The sequence below is a fragment of the Caretta caretta genome, chromosome 3 (genome assembly GCF_965140235.1).
Source record: "Caretta caretta isolate rCarCar2 chromosome 3, rCarCar1.hap1, whole genome shotgun sequence".
NCBI lineage: Eukaryota > Metazoa > Chordata > Testudines > Cheloniidae > Caretta > Caretta caretta.
Genome location: NC_134208.1, coordinates 15,250,391 through 15,271,418, shown reverse-complemented (window position 1 = coordinate 15,271,418; position 21,028 = coordinate 15,250,391). Strand labels below are relative to the sequence as shown.

The following is a 21,028-nucleotide window of genomic DNA, read 5'->3' as shown; positions in this document are numbered from 1 at the left end:
TTTCCTGTCACAGTAACAACATAAGAATAGCCATAGTGGGTCAGGCTAATGGTCCATCTAGCCCAGTATCCTGTCTTCCGACAGTGGCCAATGCCAGATGTGTCAGAGAATGAACAAAAATTGAGTGATCAATCCCCTCTTGTTCAGTCCCACCATCTGGCAGTCAGAGGTTTAGGGACAACCAGAGTATAGGGTTGCATCCTTCACCACTTTGGCCAATAGCCATTGATGGACATATCCTCCAAGAAATTATCTAATTCTTTTTTGAGCCCTGTTATACTTTTAGCCGTCACCACATCCTCTGGCAATAAGTTCCACAGGTGGACTGTAAGAAGAAGTGTGAAGAAGTACTTCCTTTTGTTTATATAAACCTGTTGCTTGTTAGTTTCATTGGGTGACCTCTGATTCGTGTATTATGGGAAGGAGTAAATAACACTTTCACTTTCTCCGCACCATTCATCATTTTATAGACATCTATTGTATATCCTCCTCTTAGTTGTCTCTCTTTCAAGCTGAACAGTCCGTCTGTGTAATCTCTCCTCATATGGAAGCTCTTTCATGCCCCTAATCATTTTGTTGCCCTTCTCTGTAGCTTTTTCAATTCTAATATACCTTTTTGGAGATGGGGCAATCAGAATTGCATGCAGTATTCAAGGTTTGGGTTTACCATTGCCTTATATAGTGGCATGATAGTTTGTCTTTTTATCTATCCCTTTCCTAATGGTTCCTAACATTGTTAGCTTTTTTGACTGCTGTTGCACATTGAGCAGATGTTTTCAGAGAAATATTCACAACGACTCCAAGATCTTTCTTGAGTGCTAACAGCTAATTTAGACCCCATCATTTTGTATGCATAGTTGGTATTATGTTTTCCAATGTGTATTACTTTGCATTTATCAATACTGAATTTCATCTGCAGTTTTGTTGCCAGTCACCAAGTTTTGTGAGATCCCTTTGGAACTCTTGGCAGTCTGCTTTGGACTTAGACATCTTGAGTCATTTTGTATCATCTGCAAACTTTTCCATCTCACCAGTGACCCCTTTTTTAGATCATTTATGAATATGTTGAGCAGCACTGGTCCCAGTACAGATCTCTGGGGAGACCCCGCTGTTTATCTTCCTCTATTGTGAAAACAGACCATTTATTCCTGCCACTTGTCTCCTGTCTTTCAACCAGTTACTTGTCCATGACTGCCAACTTTGCTTAAGAGCCTTTGGTGAGAGACCTTGTCAAAGGCTTTAAGAAAAGTCCAAATACTCTATATCCACTGGATCACCCTTGTTAACCCCCCTCAAAGAATTCTAATAGATTGCTGAGGCTTGATGTCCCTTTAAAAAAGCGGTGTTGACTCTTCCCCAACAAATTGTGTGTGGCAAGACCAAAATGGCTAACAGACTCTAGTTTAAAACCAGCAGGAGATGATTCATGACCTCAACTTCAAAGGAAAGCTGGAGCTAACATAGGATGACAGGGGTTCCAAGGTCACTTGAAATTGATTGACATTTTCTTGAAAACTTCACCAAAAGAGAGAAGAAACTGGATAGTAACTCAATTATTACTGGATCTAGAAATGTTTTCTGGAGGAGAGCCAAACTGAAGATTGGTTGGCATCTACTGCTCCATGCAGTGAGGTGTTAAAAATGAAACCAGAGTCACACCACTTATTTAGAGGAACCAATATGGAAAAGGGGCAACACTGGGAGACTGTTTTGCTGGTAGCCATATCTGACCCAGTAAGGAGGAAGCGTTCATTGAGGTTATGGCTTCCACAGTTAAAAGATTAGTGGCGGCATCATTAAACTAGTCAGTCTTAGCTCCTAAGGAAATGCTGGAAGCATGTCAGAATGATGAGGAACTATTAACCAGGGAAGGCAATCTGGATTATTCAGAATGTACACTAAAAACACCTCTTCCCCCGCAGCCCCAGGTATTTCCTCCCAATATCAAGAACAAGTGTGAGATCTTTTGGTGTTATGTACACCTGTATAAAAATCATATCCTGTGTAACCCTATAGCTGTATACTCTTAATTTGCATCTGACTACCTTCATTTCTAACAGGCTGTGGTTAAACTGTGGTAGTTTCTGAACACAAACCATCAGGATATGACAGTGAATCAAAGTGCACTAGCCCTCATGATGTTGATAATAGTTAATTGAGCTGACTGACTCACAACTGGAAAGCTGAGACAGGGATACTGTATCATCATAGTAAATATTTCATTAGAACTTCTAGCAAATACTCACATTGCTTTGCAAACATAAGTAAATTGTCTCAGAATCCTCTGAGGTAGACCAGTATTATCCCTATTTTATTGCTGGGGAAACAAGAGTTTGTGGCTTGGGCAAAGTCATTGGCAGAGCAGTGAATAGAACACAACTCTCCTGACTTTGTCACATGCTTTAACCCTTTGGCCCTGTTTCTTTTGTCCTACTTTGGATTCAATGCTCTGAACAGAAGTCATAATTCATGGGATGGTTGTGAATCCTGCTTAATGACAAAAGTTCTCCTTTTTTCTTTTAAATAACTGAAAGTCTAGTAAAGGGCTCACAGATAGTCATGCCCATAAGGCTGGAGCAGGTCTACTGAGAATTCCTTAATTTTCCTAGGTTTCAGAGTAACAGCCGTGTTAGTCTGTATTCGCAAAAAGAAAAGGAGTACTTGTGGCACCTTAGAGACTAACCAATTTATCTGAGCATGAGCTTTCGTGAGCTACAGCTCACTTCATCGGATGTATAATTTTCCTAGTTCATCCGGAACCATGATTGCACATGCCCAAGATATGGATTATTACAGTTAGTGCTGTAACATCTCAAGCATACGAGGTGAATTTGCTGGTTCAAGATTCCCCAAAGGAAGGAAAACTAAGTGTGTCCTCTTTCTTTTTTGGCTACTTGTACTGTAGGCCATTAGTTTCCAAATGCCCTAGTAAAACACACATATCTAGAGGTTTGTATGTCCTCATCTTTCTGTTCTTGGTCAGTGAAACTTAAGTTAGAAGTTTCCAGGATTTCCAATGTATCTCCCATAAATGTTTTCTGATAGGGTGAAATCTTCATAGTCAAGGCTATTGACACTTTCATTTCTGGGGTAATTTATAGAAATCCTGCTTGGTATGAAAACATGGAGGCAACCGTTTCAGTGGCAAATCCCTAGTAGACACCCTCTGATTGAGTTCTAATGGAGGCTTATCTCTTTTGGGGTTGGAAACCTAAGTGGTTCACTATAAGATGGCTGCAGAATGCTGTGGGATTAGGCCCTGTCTACACTAAGAGGGTTTTGCTGGCATAGTTATTCTGTCAAAATAATCTAGGTTGGATACAGTTGTAGTTATATATAAAAGAGCTTATATCAGTGTAAGCACAGTTATACTTTTGTAACTGTGTTTGTAAAAAATTGCATCCCCAACTGACTTAGCTGTATTGGTAAATCTTTTACGGATAGAGCACACCCACGTTTACGATGTACCACATATGGAAAGCGACAACAGGTATTCTATACTATAGAAGGAGAGGGAGGAGAAGGGGCTGAAAACAAAACTGAACTTAGATCAAGACACTGAGATGCAAGCAAGGTACTGTCCCACAAGGAATATGGTACGTCCTCTTCTAAACCATGGATGGCACATTGGGATGCTTTGTCTATTAGTCTGGCAAAGTCAGTGAGCCCTAACCATCAGTAAATATATTATCGTGGAGGTTCTTGAAAAGATGTCAAATGAAGGGTTTTCTTCTGCAAAGTGACTAGTTCACAACTTAGTCTTCACAAAATTCACAAATTCTACTTACTACCTAGATGCCTATGTACTTGTATTTGGTTCTGCCTTTGGGTCTGTCCCCACCCCTGCACCTTCCCACAAATGGCCATGAAAATAACAGCTAGATCACAGTGATACCATCGCTCTTTACGCATGGCACTGTTCAGGGAGTACAATGTAGGTTTACTGTATGATGTATCCTAATATCTTATATATTGTGAGGAAACTCAGAAATCAACCTAATTTACACTGAAAGTGGTGGGTGGGTGCGTGGGTGGGAATGCTATATTGATGATTAGAAGACTGAACCAGATAAATTAGCTATCTTTATACGGGCTTGGGATGCAGACTTTGACCTTGTTGTGCCATAATTGCTTGCAGTAAGTAGTACCTGCAGGAAATCCCACTGAAATCTCACTGCATAGCATGACCAAAGATGGCAGAATTGGGCTCTCTTCAAAAGTTAATTGGTGCACATCAGATTTGGGGTTTTAGTTTGGCTAATTACAGAAATAGTAATAAATCAAAGTTTAGGTCCTGATCTGAGTCTTTTGAAAGTATGAAGGTATTGAGGTAATGGATTTTGGTTTAGGAACATGTGTAATAGTATATATTCTAATACATAAATTATATGCTTAATTCCAAAAAGTAAAAAAAATGCAGACATGTAGAGCAATTGCATATAGGATTATAAAATTCTCCTTTTGATACGCAGATGTCACTCCAAGTAACATTAGAGTTCACTGTCTTAAAATAGGCTTAATAACTACGTTGTACTACATTTGTAGACATTTATCCAAATTTGTTGAAATATTTAATTTTGTTTATAATCTTGCATATGTGTTTGTATCTAGAAGAAAAGCTGCTTCATGTCAGTGCTTGGTAGTCAGTTATCTTCAGGAAAAAGAGAAAACAAATGTTTAGTGGAAATAAAAGATAAACAAGCTGCTCTGTTGTATATTATAGTGCCCCTCTAAAATGTTTTCAGTATACCCTTCTCTGCAGTGTGGAAGAATATACTATGCAGTCCTGCAGTTCTCTCTGTTAGTAATTACTTGAAACAAGCATCACTTTACTGGCCACGTTTCTCCATTCATTTGAACAAAGTTACTATTTTGTTTACCTTTCTTAGACAATAATTGTAGTAGGCACTATTTCCACACTTGTTTTATTGTGTTAAACTTTTAAAACAACACAAAATTCCAGCAAGTGAGAGTAGTTTACTTTATTTTCTGAAAAACAAGTCATACCTGGAAATGAAGATGTGTGGTTCATAATATTGAAGAGGAGAATAAATACTAAAGTATAGCCTCTTCAAAGCTGAGTTCCAAATCAGTTAATGATGAACCATTATATCATGAAATTATTGTTTTGAAATGTAAGTAAAATTTAACGTTTGCTTCTGAAGGAATTTCAGAATTGCTACTTCTGGAGTTCTTGAGAGAGATACAAACCTCTCTCTGTAAGCCCTCTGTTTATGACTAGCATGCAGCTTAGTTTGTTCAATAAGGACTGTAAATTCTGAAAGATTTAACTTGATATGTTTGCAGGTAACATGATTGATGTGTAATTTTAGTATGAAAGGAGTATTTAGAATCTTGGCTAACTTATATCAGTTCACAAGTTTTTATTTCTTAAACAAAGGTAGGCTGGATGTTCTTAATTTTGTAAATACATTTTAATTCTTACTTTATCCCACCAATCCAGAAAAATTATTTTGTCAGTTTGCATTTAACTTGTGAATGCTTGTTGATCAATAGATTGGAAGAAAAATAATAATAATGGGGAGGGAATTAGTCTATCTGTCTTAATTTTTTTTATAACTTCTCAGAGGTGTATCATATTATAAATGCATTAGAAATGTTTTGCTCTGAGGATATGTAGCATTCCTATAAAGGTTAAATCAATAAAAATGATTTGGCCACATTCCTAAGCATGGCTAGAACAGGTAGCCCGTTGTTTAAGGTACCCTTGAATTTCTGGATCAGATCATTACGGTACAGCAAAAAGGGGTTACTCTAAAGGCTTCTTACTGTATGCAGACTTCTGTGTTTCTTCTAGAAGATATCATCAGCCTAAAAAAAGTCAGGTTTTCTGAGCTACTGAATAATAAGAGTATTTTCAAAGTCTTTATGTATATATGTCTCAAATATTGTATTGTGTGCTCTAAGTTTTAAAGGACTCTTTTTCAACAAGAAGGGAGAAGATACTTCAGTAATTGATAAGAACCAGGTATGTAAGGACAAAATGCAGCAAAAAATGCTAGAGGAATCTTTTAAATCCATTTTGAGAGAAATGAGAATCCTACGGTGTCCAACAATTATAAATTAATTTGACTTCTTCTAATTTTATGCATATCTGATAAAATACTGCAGCCATTACATGCTGTTTTTTCAGTACATCTGAGTAGTTCAGTAGGCAGTCTTGCATTTTGACAGCACTGTATTTTGGTAGATATCACATTTTAAAAGCCTCCACATTGCAGAGCTACTCTGTTTTACTATTGCAAAGTAGAGCTATGTCTTATTCTGTGTATCTGTTATGCTGCTACCCTATTGACACTTCTAATATAGATGTGATTAATATCAAATGATTTCAAGATCATGTGAATGGGATTAGTGCTCAGATTTTATGTATATTTTAAATTTTCTGCTCTCATACTTTAAGAATATGTTACATGCAAACTCATTTCTTTTTTAAGAGTGTGAGATGAGTTTGTTTGCTTTTCCCCATAGTTACTTTTAAGATGCTTCTAAAATTTTTTCTCAGGGCAGTGTAAAAAGCGCACACTACTAGTAACTGGATTTTTATCTTTAAGATGTTTTTCAATAGTGAAAATTTGGTCAGTGAATTATCCCATATCTGGCTATGCATATTTTTTATCAGAATTGAACATTCCATTTCATGTGTATGTATATGTAAGTTAGTCACATCAAGTACATTCTATACATGTGCGTTACACATGTGCCTTAAAATTACTTAGTAAATGAATATTATCCCTCGGAGTGCACAGCAAAATAAGGCTATTTTACTTTCAGTCCTGCATATTGTACCTACACGATATCTTTATAGAGATATTATGTAGGACTAAACATACAGAAAAGATTTCTTTGTTTATCTAGACAAGTTGTTTAATTCTGAATTTTTTAAGATTCTCACAAGATTTTTGTATTTTAAAAAGTGTGTGTTTGTGTGTGTGTGTCTATATCTATATAGAGAGAGATGGAAAATTTTAGTTCATAACAGGGAAGGCATGATTGAGTTAATCAGCATATAGGATAACATCTATGGCCTTAAAATCTTCTTAATATATTGTAAAATTAAAAAATCATTCCGGATCTTGCATATGTATTATGTGGCCACATTGTTGCATTGAAATTCTGTTTATTCTTGCTACAGTCTGAAATTGTCTGTTAAGTGAGTAAAATACGCAGGCTCATGTTTGGTGCTAAATTAAAATCTTTGATATTAACTAGACTGTGTGAATTATTATATTGTCTGTATGTGACTGGATTTTCTTTGAATGCTGTTGGTTTCCTGTAATAAAATTTCAGTAAAAATATCAGCTTGTGTCTTTGAATTTTTTAATGTTTCTGTAGATTTTCAATTTATGCCTCTTAAGCAGATGGAGAAGGGGTACTGAATAACAACAAAAAATATAGTACGTAGTCTTGAATGTAGAAAGTTGGATGAGATGGTGGTGGAAAGGAAGTGAAGTGAATGCCCTTTATGCATAAAATCCTTTTGGGAAAAGAGAACATTTTTACTAGTGTATACTAAGGTACACTGCCTATGTAAATAGTCACTGTTTTCTGGTCCTGTCTATTTTAAATAGGCCATTCATTGTTATAGCTTAGTTACTTCACATTTTAAAAGAACAGTTGCGTTAAACTTTGAAACTCTGGATCAAAAAACTAAGAAGATAAATTCAGTTGTAAATTTATATTGGTAGCCATTACCTATGGGAAGCAAGATGCACAGATTATATTAGAACACACATACAGTGCAAACTTATTAAAGTGTTCACATTACAAAACTGCTTCTATACTTGGGTATTTGTACTTCAGTTAATAACTTTAGCCCTCAATAATTCTCATTAATAAAGCCTTCCCATGCTATATTGTACAAATCTTTTGATTGCCTAAAGTGACTGGGACTCGTTTGTTTTCTATTTAAGAATTAAGTAAAATGTGGTATTTAATTACCATTAAAATATAGATATGCAATCAACACGATGTAGCATGTTTCACTATTCTCAGAATAAACAATTTTAGTGGGTCAGGCTCTTAACTTTGAGCAGGTTTACATCTAAACTTCTGTTCAGCTACAGTTATTTTCTTCTCCGCCAAAGCTGACTCTTGCTTTTTCTGCAATAAGGCTGATACTGACATTAATAAAAATACTGATATAGGGAAATCACATTTTATTGGCTGAAGAGAGCACTTTGTTTCATCATAGAATTCTTAAAAACTAAATACAATGTGATGAATTTGTTTCATCACTTGTAGAAATAGTATACTGCGCTTTGTCATAAACAGGAGCTATACAGGAAAGACAACCTTGGTTTAAAAAAAATGTGGTGTCTCTTTAGTTTTAACTCTTAATTGGCCAAGGTGAACTCAACCGTGATATCCAGAAATGCAATTTCTGTTGAGTGTGTATTAGAAAAGGTATCATGATAGATCTATTTCCTTACGTACACATTTTCCCAGAGGTATTGCCAGATTTTTTTGAAATGAAGTACTTGAAGCATCACTTACTATGGTACTACCACTGTTGTTTATATTGTGCTATCAGTAGACATTGCACTTTACGAATACAAAGACAAGATCCCTGCCCAAAAAAAGTATATTGCAATATGTTTTAATATATTAAAAGAATAATCTGTGCATTGCAAAGATTTGTAAACAATGTTATGAAATTCAGACTATTAATAAACTTGAATGTGATAGTACATCCCACCCCTGTATAGTTATAGTGGTAGGTTACTGGATGCTAACTTAAATTATTAGATATTTGCTTAGAAAAATACAGGTATTTAGAAGTAGAGATGGGAAAGTATAGAATTAAAATAAGCAATCAGATTATTTAAATTTATCTGTGTGGTACTAGACAGTAATCTTTCTGTTTAAAAATGTAAATGTATCAACTGTATATATGCGTGCACATGTGTGCATGCATGTTTGTATATACACAGTGATACATTTACATTTTTCAGAAGAAATATTACCCTTCCTAGTACCACACAGACAAATAAAAATACTGTTTCTTTTAACTCTGTGTTTTCTGAGCCTTATTTAAATGATATACAGATACTTTGAAAAAAATATAGCAATCAGAAGTAAATGGATACATTTGTGTACAGAGATATAAACACAGATATATCTGTATATTGTTTCTCATAAAATGCCTCTTTATCTTTTGTTGTGTGGTGATCATGTTAATTATGTTCATTTGGCAAAATATTAATTCACCTGCTATAATAACTGATGGTAATAAATGTAAAATATAACCTTTTATACAATAACTCCAGTTTCAGAAAGAACAGCGCTTGTGGGTGTGCACATGAGTATATATGCTCATACACATTGTTAATGTTACCATTGATTTTCGTTGTGATCTGGGTTAGGTTTTTTGTTCTGAACAATAAAATATTATGAAACTGGCAGCCTCTGTCTTTCTCTTTTACTAAACCACAAAGTGGATTTAGATGTAAGATATGACCAAAAGGGATAAGTTAAACAATGGTTTGGCACACTTACGGTTCGGATAAATTCAGGGGGGATAAATATATATAAGATACCTGAGTTTAAACTTTTTCTGTAAGAAAATTAATATTAAATTATAATTTATTCTCAGAAACTAACAATTCCAATGAAATATAGTATGTGAATAAAAAAATCACTGTCTATCGGAGAAATACTGTAACAAACCCTGTTGGATTGACTTCCTGCCAAAAGTTCTTTGCCACAGGGTTTTTAGCTATAACATGTTAAAAGTTAAAACTTATTGTTAATTCCGGGACTGCCTGACTTTAATGAATGTAACATTTCTTGAAAACCAGACAGCAGAGGAAATAATGGTTTTAACCTTCACTGTTATAATAAAGGTTGTTTTATTAAAAGAGATGAGAAAATACTCCTGAAATAAACTGCTGAGAATACAGTAAATGTTACGTGAAAATGTCTGAATTTCTAAAGTACTTGCTTATTTAAAGAAAAGATAACAACTTACTTAGACTTGCTGTTTCACAATAATAAAATAAAACAATTATTTTTCGTAAATTAGAATATTTTAAAGAAGTATTGAATAAGTCACTCAGCAATTTAATTGGACCAATTTAAAATGATTTTAGCAGTCAGTGAATCAATATTTCTCCCCTTCCCCCGCCCTCCGGAAACAAGTTTATACATTAAATAGGAAACTTATATCTACACGAGGAAGGCTAGATCAGTACGCTGCATGCTAACAAGCAGAATAAAAAAAAATACAGGAAACAGATGTATGAATAATGAACTTTTTTATTGGAAGTGTTGAACTGTTTTATGATACAGTAACTCAAGTTTAAAGGGATATTTTGTCCCTGTGCTCATCTTTAAAATATTCTCTTTAGGGTGTGTTTTTCAACATATTAAGTGGCAAGTCTTATATTTATTTGTAGAGGAGAGCATGTTTATGAAAGGAAACATGCTCTTAGATTTAAACTTTATTAACTTAAAAACAAACACCTGAGAGCAAAAGACGCATGCCTCCCCCCCAGAAACTCCGTTCCCCATAAGCCTGCAGAGAGGAGTTTGAAAGAGAGAGAGAGACTAGAAAACTGATGCTGTTGTAAATAATATAAGCCAAATGCAATTTGTTTGTTGATAACAGTAGTTTCTTGTTGAGGTACTATGGTGGAGAGGGTGGATGTCTGGTGCACTTTGTGGATGTCTGCTGTCCATGGATAAAAACTTGTGGTCAACTCTTAAGCCTGGCAAAATTTACAAGGAAAACCCCTTTGAAGATAGTGTAAGGTTTCTTAATTTATTTTTTGAGATTGAAATATGTTTATCAACATAAAATTAATCTGCTTGGTGTTTATTCCTCTTGAGTAATCTAAATTAATCTTTTTTTTTTCTATATTACAATTGAATACTTTTACACTGCAATTAAACCATGGGCAAATTTGATTCTTTCAGTATTTCAGGTTTAAACCTAAAATGCTTCACGTTTTTGCTAAGTTTGCTGTTTATCTTGAGGCCCCCCATAATTAAAATATTTTGTACTCCAGAGAATACTAAATGTGGCAGTTTATTGTAACCCTTATTAACTGACAACTCCATCACCTACAATATACAGTGCTGAATTTTATTAGGTACATAGAGTATAACATACATATGGCCTGATTTTCAGAGGTGCTGAGCACCCACAGCTGCTGTTGACTTTCATGGTGGCTGAGGCTGAGACCTGTGGGTGCTCTGCACTGCTGTAATCCAACCAGTATGGCCTACTTCTGCCCTGCCTTGTATTCTTTAACTTCCACTGAAGTCTATTGGACATGGGTGTGTTACATAATATATGACAGGTAATTAAACACATATAATGTAGCTTTTACATGAAAGTAGGAACCAGCTGCAGTGTATAGTTTCAGCCCTCTTTGTAAGAATATTTTGCATATTGATTTCTTTTCCATGTATACCTGAAAGCATAAATGATGTTTGTCTCCATTACTGGTTTAGACTGTTTTGAACATATACTAGCCATAAAAAGTACTAAACTGGATGTTGTTCTAAAAGCAAATCAGATAGGAAAAATAAATAAAAAAGAATGGTATTTTTATACTATTAAATACATTTTAAGGTTAATATTAAGTCAGACCACCACCAAGAAGTCACACAGTTTGGGAGGACTTGCAGTATTATTGTTATACTATTAATGTGGGGGTGATAAAGTCTTTAAATATTTCTGGTAGAGTAGTTAATACAGCATGGAAGTTTGATATTTGTACAGTTTGTAAAAGAATTTGAGGTGTTACCCTATTTTGACTTGAGTTTTCAAGTATGCACTGGTGCATCATTAATCATAGGAAATGCAAAAATAAATAATATAGTCCCTTTGGATTTTTCATGTGAATACTTACCTTTTCCTTTTTTTGTATATACAGTTGAGGTATTTAGGTAACCCCTAACCTTCTGCTTCAACAAGGAGGTACAGTATAAAAATATTACCACAGTCTTCATATGAGCAGTTCTCCCTAAGAAAACCTCTAGATGAATATTTATTGAAAAAAGCAAAGTTGCAATACAGAATGACTTAGCTCGGCCTCAGTACTATATTTTAGACCACCAGTGTATAAAATTAAAAGCACATGGATTTTGAATCACTAGAAAAGGTTTGTAATTGATTAGCGCTCTATGAAAGTATTGAAGTAGAGTAAGGTTTGATTTGTGAATGGTTCTATTCAATAAAGATTAATCCTGTATGCTTGATAAAATCTTAGTGCCTTTAATGTGTTAGGGTGTTTTTTCCTCCCTAGTTTATTTAACCATCAGGTCATTCAGTGTTCTGTTAACAAACTGGAACATTTCTATCTTAGTGAATTTTACATCAGCAATGCTGATTGAACAATCCAGACGATCAGTGGTTAGTTCAAAGGAGGTAATTAAATGAATAATTATATTTTGTTCCTTACAAAGCATTTAAAAATATAGTGTAGTCATGTATATTTCATGTATTTCATATGCTTACAAGCTGTAGTGGTGGGAATCCATTCTTCTTTATGTGAATGAGAATAGTCATCTATTTGTTGTGTTTCATATTATACTTTATATTATGAGCACTTTGCTTTATATTTTAATACAAACAAAAGTAATTATTAAAATTGGTTGAGTTCATATTTTTATGATTATGAAATCTAGAAGTAGAATTTATAGATGCTTTCTTCTTTTAGTCCACAGAAATGTATAGCTTTCTGATTTCTGAATTTCTATATTTTGGATCCTCTTCTAAATTGTCTACTTTGATATAAATGCAAAATTAAATTTGTAACAAAGTAGTTAGAGCAGCTCATAATCAGTTCTTGAAAGTTTTTTAAAAAAAAAATAGTATACATGTTATTTAGTATATAAGTGGTACAGCTTTTTCTTATAAGCTTGATAAGTTTCATTTTCACTTATTACATCCATCTACCATGGTCAATTACAAAAAGTTAGATTAGAGCATTGGCCAAATTTTTGTCTGATTTACACTCTGAGCAACTTCACTGAAGCCAAAGAGGATGCACAGAACATACATCAGTGCAGAATGTGGTTCCTGTTATTTATAACTGATATGGTATGTATTTGAGAAGTACTACATGATCTGGAAGATCCTGTGTAAATCACATCTAGCGGATGTTTTTCAACAATGTGATTTTTATTTGTTGTGCAGAATTTATTCTCAGCAATTTATTGTTGCTTTAGTTTAAACATAGGTACAAGAATATAACTGTCTTGGCAAACTCAAAATTAATAGGTTTAAATGTAAAAGATTCAGAATGTAAGTATACACAGGCAGAACAGTCCAAACTTGGATTTAGCTCTAAGTGTTCCTGTGCTGTACAAAAGTAGTATGAACCCAGAACACAGTTTCTGGATAATTCAGAATGTATTAGATTAAGTAGGAACATATGCCTTTTGAAGTTACAGAAGATCCCCTGCATCAGGTGAAATAAAAATTTGCAGAGATACTGCTAAACTTTATTGATAAACAGATAAGAGGTGTGATGCACTCCACTTTCCTGGCCCTACCACCAGTCATCATTAGTTTCACAGGTCAGTTCTTAAGAAAAACCTCATCAAATTTAACAGGCCCAATAGGAATAAATTGGAGAACAGAATGGGAGGAGACTAAATGCAGGACCTGACTATAATGAAGATGATAGTTGGATTAAGCATTCTGATACAAAGCCTCACCATTTTGTTAATTTGGAAACAATGGATGAGTAACTTGGATCTTATAGCTTCTATTCTTATTTTCTAAGATTAAATTTAAAGAGACAGTCTACTTTTACTTTAGAAATTCATTGTAGTTTGTCTCAAAGGACACATTTACTTGTCCAACCTTACATACATGTGCAGAATTTGGAAGCATGTTGCAACACTATTCAGTAGCTTAACGAATGACCAAAAGTAGATGAATTAAGCAGTCACCACTGCATGTTTATGATAATTTTAGCCAACAAAATTTCTCCTAATCTCTTTTGGAAGTAAAAGCAAAAGAAAGTCCCTATACATGTAAACTGTATTTCCTGTTGTAAACACTGGGATAATGTGGTCTGGCTTCACTTTGGCTGTGCTTCATGAAGACAGCAATTTTTGTAGAAATGCTGTCTATTTTTTGTGTCCATGTTTTACTTCAGTACTATGTGTAGTATACCTCAGCGTGACCGCTTTCAGACAGCTAGTACTGAGAAGTAGCACTAATTAGTAGTATCAGTGCCTTTGTATATCATAAATGAAACAGTCTGTCCTTAAGTATGAACTTTCTTCATGTCTGATTGTGTTCAGACTGTGCCAGTTAAAATGTGTGAAGTAGGAGGGGTAAAGGGAACTCCAACCATCAGCTAGTTACAATATAAGCTTTATCTAGGTGTATGTGCTGAAAGCATTTCTAGCATCTTTTTTGTTCTTTAAAGTGTTGGGGTGGGGGAAGAGGGGCGGTAAAGGTTTAGCTACAGCCCCAACATAGTTTCAGCATGATGGACAGCATTAAGGAAATCTTGTAAGTTTTCGTATGCTTTTCTTGTGTTCTTTCAGATAATTCGGATAGTTTTATTGACCTGTCTCAATAAATGTTTCAGTGAAAAAATCTTGCACGTATGTCTGACCACTGATCAAATATTAACATGGTTCTGCATTTTACTGTCATTCTTTCAGCTAAAGCTCAGCTGTATTCTGAATTTTATATAAATCAGAAAAAGTTATTCAGTCTCATTCAGTTATATTTAATGGTCATTAATAGAGGGTTAAAATGTATTTATTTATATTGATTTTAAAAACAGATCAGGGAGGAAGGTTTAAAATTAAAATGATGTTAGCAGTATCACTTTACATTGTATGTGTACTCTCCATATGGACATGTATGTAAATATACACATGTATAATTCATTATATGATTTCATGAAGACATTTTAAGACCTATTTACAGTTCTGAATATCCAAGCTGGTATTTGGTAACATACTATTATATAGAGCTGTTGTTATAAAAATGCTACTACAAATCAAATTGAATGTCATCCACATTTTGCTTTATTTTCACAGATGAATAGTTTTTATGGAAAACGATCTCAGCTAATTCATGACTCAAATGTAGTTAGAAAAACTGTTTTTAAAGAGCTGATGCATTGTAATGCATGCTTTGCTGTGAAAGTGTGGAAACAAATGAACAGATTTTGGGGCTGGCTGTGGATTAGCACTGAATACTTTAGTACATATATACTAAATTAATTTTCTTAGTTTATAAAATATCTAAGACAATGGTAGAGCAATTATGTAGGAGAGGTTGCTAAGTCCTACATTTTATTATTTTTCTTCAGATACAGAGAACTAGCAGTGTGAAGTCAGTAGTTCATTTGTCTATTGCAAAGATGCTGGAGCTCTATAAAATGTCACATTTTCTTCCCAGGTTCTTCACCTGGCAGTCTTCTGTGATATTGTTGATTGTATTCATTTAATACTTTAATTTTAATAAGCTTTTTACTTTTTTTCAGAGCAGTATCTTACTTTGCTAAATGTATGTAACTGGAAACATTGACTCACATAGGTGACAGCACACCTGCTGTCAAACACTGGAGTATAGTATAGCGACTTCACTTTGCCTAGCTTGTCAGTTAACAAATTAGTTGTTAAATCTGCATACGTTATTTATGGGAACCTCTTTTTTTCATGACTATACCCAAATATTGAATTTAAGCACAAAAAATACTATTTAACAGGTTTTTGTTTTGATGATAATCAATGATCATTCATAGAATTAAACAAACATTGTAATACTTACCCCAAAAGAAGTTTTGCTGACATGGTGTCACTGAGCTGAACAGACTGTTTGATGCCATAGTCCTTCTCTGTTTTCACACACAACTTGTATCTTCTGGTGAAAATACTGCTTGAAGCCTTAAACTGAAAATACAAACCATACCCAAACCTGGTTTTAGTATTAGTGTGCCTGGAGTGCATAAACTCTGTATTTGTTTTTTTCTGTCCAAAAATTGTGTAGCACTGATAATGTGAAAAGCAAGGAACAAAACAAAAAAGAGAATGAGCAAATATTTGAAGGACCTACTATTACTGCATAGACTGTGGTTAGAGAGCACTTACTGACTTTGTTGGTCTCAGTGGCTGGTAGTGACCTGCGGAGATTAACCATTTAAAAACCAGAGGCTTCTTGCTATCCTCCTGGAGAAAGTTTGCACCGCACTTGTGGTTCTGTGGTTGTTTGTGAGGCGAATGAAGCATTCACATAATCCAAAAAAGCAAAAGCTTTAAAACTCCTTTTTTTTTGCAAGCACTGTTACTGGAGAGACAGAATCATGTGGTTTGTGACATCACAGTCCTCAAAGTAAAGTGGGACTGCCTACCACTGTGGCTTTTCTTTCTCCTCTCTCTCTCTCTTTTTTTTTTTTTTAATTTTATTTTGACAAAAGGCCTGTGGCAAGGCCCTTCCTGGCATCCAGAAGGATATAGCTTTTTAATTTTTGTGACTCATGAGGATTTGGAGAGAATACAAAATGCTGAAAGAGCCCAAACTCCTGTACAGTTAAAGCATATGGACAGCAGAACTTTATTTGTACTCTCAGTGCAGGCTTTCCCCCCCCCCCCCCTTTTCACCCCCTTTCGTTCTTTCTCTTGTTCATTATTGTGTCTGTGGAAAAGTAAGCAAAATTGGCGCAAGTGGCTGTGTGAAATTCTGAACAACAGTGATGATTTACAATAATTTACATCTTTGGATTGTATCACAATCTTGGGTCTGCTTCATATTTACTGGGTGGCTGGATTCCTTCTGTTTTTCTTTTTCTTCTTGTCTTCCTATACTTGTGAATCTGTAACTCATTGTAAGAAACTTTACCTTTCCTAAGGTCTGGTAGCAGACTGCTTGTTGGGGCTGTGTTTTGTACTGTAATTGGCTGTCATAGAAGCGTTAGTCTGGGGATTCCTTTACAAATCTTAAATCATGTCTGTCTTGCTTATGTACCCTCAAGATTAGCTGGCAGCTTTATATAATGAAAATTAAGTGCAATTATACATCAGTCTTGGCTTTTTTGCTGAATCTGTAATTTGTATATTGTAACTACTTTGAGTACTGTATTATAAATTATGCTTTTTGAATAAAAATACTTCAATTTAATATAGAAGTTACCGAACAGTATGGATTGTGCTGGTTCTGGAATTTTGATTGCTAACATCAATTACTTATTGTAATTCTAGTGTTTCAGAGAAACTGTTTTCTTATACTTTTTGAGGGATACTGTTAATAGTGTTATTCAGCAGTTAATGTTAGTGCTTACTTTGAAAATGAAACGACATTTTGATGCATATGTAAGGCTTAAACACTTAACATATGCATATGTATAATCTATATTTATATACTTAACAGACTATAACTTTAACTTTGTTTAATATAAGCTTTTACTATATCAGGACACGGTGTTAACAAAAGCAGTATTTTTTGTTTATAATAGAGTCTTTGAAATAAATTGCAAAATGCTGTGTGTAGTAGGGAATAATGTGTTCAGTAGTCTTGATTTGCTCACTCAGATTCAGAACAAAATTGGAAACATCTTTAGGAAACTGTCTTATTTTTGCCCCCTCTGGACATGTATTTGTGTAGAACTCATTTTCTTGTTAGCATGATTGTATAGTATAAGCACTGTATTTTATAATTCCTTTTTTTTTGGTTGGGAGAGGCAGAAGAATGGCAGAAAAGAAATAGACATAATATTTTCTAAGCATTTTTCATCATTTATTTGTAAAACTCCTCATTAACATGTCTCTGGCAGTTGGCTTCCCTCACTCCTTTTCCCCTTTATCTCCTCCCCTGCTTCTGCAATAAACAGTTGACTAGAAGTGGTGTGAAACTAATCAGTTGAAGGGTGGGGCAGATCAGGTTCTCCCTATTTTGTGTGGGTTGATGGAGTGGGGGGAGAGGAGATGGGAAAGGAGGATTTCAGTAAAACTTTTCTTTGGCAGATACTTATCAGAGAAACATAAAACCAATCCTGTTTCTGAACATCTCAGCATAATGTGTATTGGAATGTAAACTATATTATCTTCAATTCAACGCTTTCCCTGTTTTATAGAGGTTGCCAAATTTCGAGGACTGTTCCTTAAAATAAGAACCTATTAGGCAGTGAATAACCTGATATATATAGTACTTAAAATAAAATACAACCAAAACCCAACCCAACCCAACCAAACAAAAAACCCACCTGTTCCTTTAAAGGTGGGTTTCTTGTATCCCTAAATATATATTTTTATTGTAAGATAGTGCTATCACTGAGAAAGCAGTTAAAGGCATAAAAATGATGAAATAGAGCACTAATTCTGTTATATAAAGAAAACACATGTGTGAATTAGAAGTCTAATCAACTTTTAGTGTAAAATAAAAGCATTTGGAGGTTTTTGCCCCTATTTGTGGAATTTCAAATTGTAAGTACAAACATCTCTGCAAATACATGTACACATGGCAAAAGTTTCAGATATTGTATTATGCTAAGTATATTCAGTTATCTTATATCATAGATAAATTTACTGTTGGAGGCAAACTCTTATATTTTCCCCTATTTAAGCCCAATCTTTCTAATTCTAAAAGACAGAAGCCCAAACATTCATTACTATTAATTTCTTTAATAACTGAACATTTTACTCACCCCAGAGAACTGGATCTCTGAACTCGGTACATTGAAATAAAACTGACCCAAAATGAATTTTTTTGATTGCCTTGACTTGCATAGCTTCAATATATTCCACTAACTTTCCCTTTCAGTACTTACCTAATTTAGATGGTCTTTTGAACAGCCACAGGCTACTTTATTCATTTTTGATATCAAGATTAAGATCACTACAATAAATTCTCCATTTGGCAGGGTGAAGATCTTTGAAATGTAGAAACACCTTGATACCAGTGTGGGATTGAAGTGTAGTTTTAGACATTTTCTATATTCATTTAGAATTTAAATTTGTTTTCTCACTGTCAGAAATGTTTTCTTGTTGTTTGAATAATCTTTTTAATTATGAGATTTTCTGAAGCAAAAACATATACAGACATAATACCTACCAACTTGTTTCTTCAAAATAGCTTAGACTTTTAATGTGATGAAGATATATTAATTCTGAAAAGTCACTGTAAAGAAGTCTGTTGATTGCAGACTCATACTTAGGACTTTTCTTTAAAAGACACAACTATAGAAAGCAAAGTTAACTTAAAAATTCTGTTGGGGTTACTTCAAGCCACTTATATAATTACACTTATAAATATCAGGCTAAAGAATTTGCTCTGTAAATTATGGACTTGTTCTTTGATGACAAATTAAGTCTCATTTTGAAATTAAAGTCAATTTCAACACAAAACTAATGCCATCATATCCTTTATCTTTGAGGAAATTTGTTTTGAAAACCTGCAAGCCTTGCTTTATCTTATTTCAAAACATTTTGGTTTTTGTCACTCATACTTTATACAGCATATAAACTATGGGATACACCGTAGAGAGTATATTTGTACTTAAAAAGTTTGTTTTTATGTTATGGTCAACTTGCTATGAGAGAAGAATCTCCCACCTACTTTTTAAAAAGGAATAGATTATTCCTTATCTTTTATTTCTCCCAGAAGAATAAGACAGACTTCTATAATGTGGCATATCCTTATGCCACTTCTTCAGCTGTGTCAAACCCAGAGATATTGCTGCTTTAGGTCTTTCTCAAACAGTGCTGCATTTTCCTGTTTCTGACGGCATGAAGCCACTCTACTTGGCATCTACATTTCACAGATCCATAGAGAGTCATTCTCATTTTGATTATAGCTTTCTCAGTGGTGCTGCATTTTACTTTATTTAGTGTTTTATTCCTGTGTAGGTGTGTAATTACAGTATTTACACGTTTTGTAAAAACTTCATTGTATAGACTAGTGTATACTTGTATTTTAAACTTCCAGCATTGTTCCAGTTGCCTGAAGTAGATTCAGTATCACGTATGTTAAGCTATTATAACAGACCTTGCCTTCTATTTAGCAGAAGAATAGTATTAAATAAAAATACTTCTTTATGCCAGCTTATATTTCTTTTCATAGACATTGTTGCTAAAATACTGTCGGGGTATTGAACAAATAAATGCCTTATTTTTTATTATTACCTTTCTGTATATACATTGTCAACCCCCCCCCCCCTTTCTCCTGAGTATTATTTTAACTATAAATGGTGTGAAACTGACTGTCTGTGGTTCTGTGTGAAAAATTATCTTTTCTTCTGTTGTAAGCAATTACTGGTTGTCTGATTTCTTCTCTTTGGACTCCTACTGTTAAAGATCTGTTTAAACCTAAAACAGAAATCCTTGCTATAGATTGAGATGAGAGCAATTCTCTGTTAATCAATGATTAATTTACTAGTAATTAACATTTGTTTCATGTTGCCTTGGATTATTAACCCTAGTGTCTTTATGCAGAAAAAAAGTCACATAATAGCCATTTCAACAACAATAATGGAAAAAACTCTACCTGCTATCCAGGCCTTGAACAAGCTTCTGCATCTTAGAAGCCAAATATATCTTATTGACTGCTGCTTTTGTATATTATTGCTCAGTAATTTTTCGGTGTATCATTGGTGGTGTTCTGTTCTCCCTCCATACATTTATTTTGGTCTGTACAGCAAGTAAGAATGCCATTCTAGTTAAATATAGTCCAGTAAGGAGTCAGTAGTTGCTGTTTAAAAACATTATAATCTTTTTGTATTTTCTCCAGTCTCTTTTCTTTTAAAAAAGAAAAAAAAGTCAATTTGCAGAAAATATGGGAAACTTGTCTCATATAACAGCTGAGGATGTGGCTAGGTTAAGGCAGGAAACTGCTACCCACAATGCAATGTTACATACACTACCACTTAATAAAATTTATTTCAAACATGCTACTGACAAAACCAAAGAAAAATAATATCCTAACTATGCTAGTTAGTACACTAAATATATCTAGGGAAAAGTGAAAGTCATCTGTCTAAAGCATTTTTTTGCTTATAGGATACAGTACTACCACTAATCAAACAATTGGAGA

General features: G+C 34.2%; 1 protein-coding gene across 15 annotated transcripts in view; it reads left to right on the top strand.

Moving 5' to 3' along the window:
• SUPT3H (SPT3 homolog, SAGA and STAGA complex component) overlaps positions 1–21,028 on the top strand; it is a 483,439-nt gene that overhangs the window by 49,180 nt on the left and 413,231 nt on the right. The gene's annotated exons all lie outside the window — the stretch shown is intronic.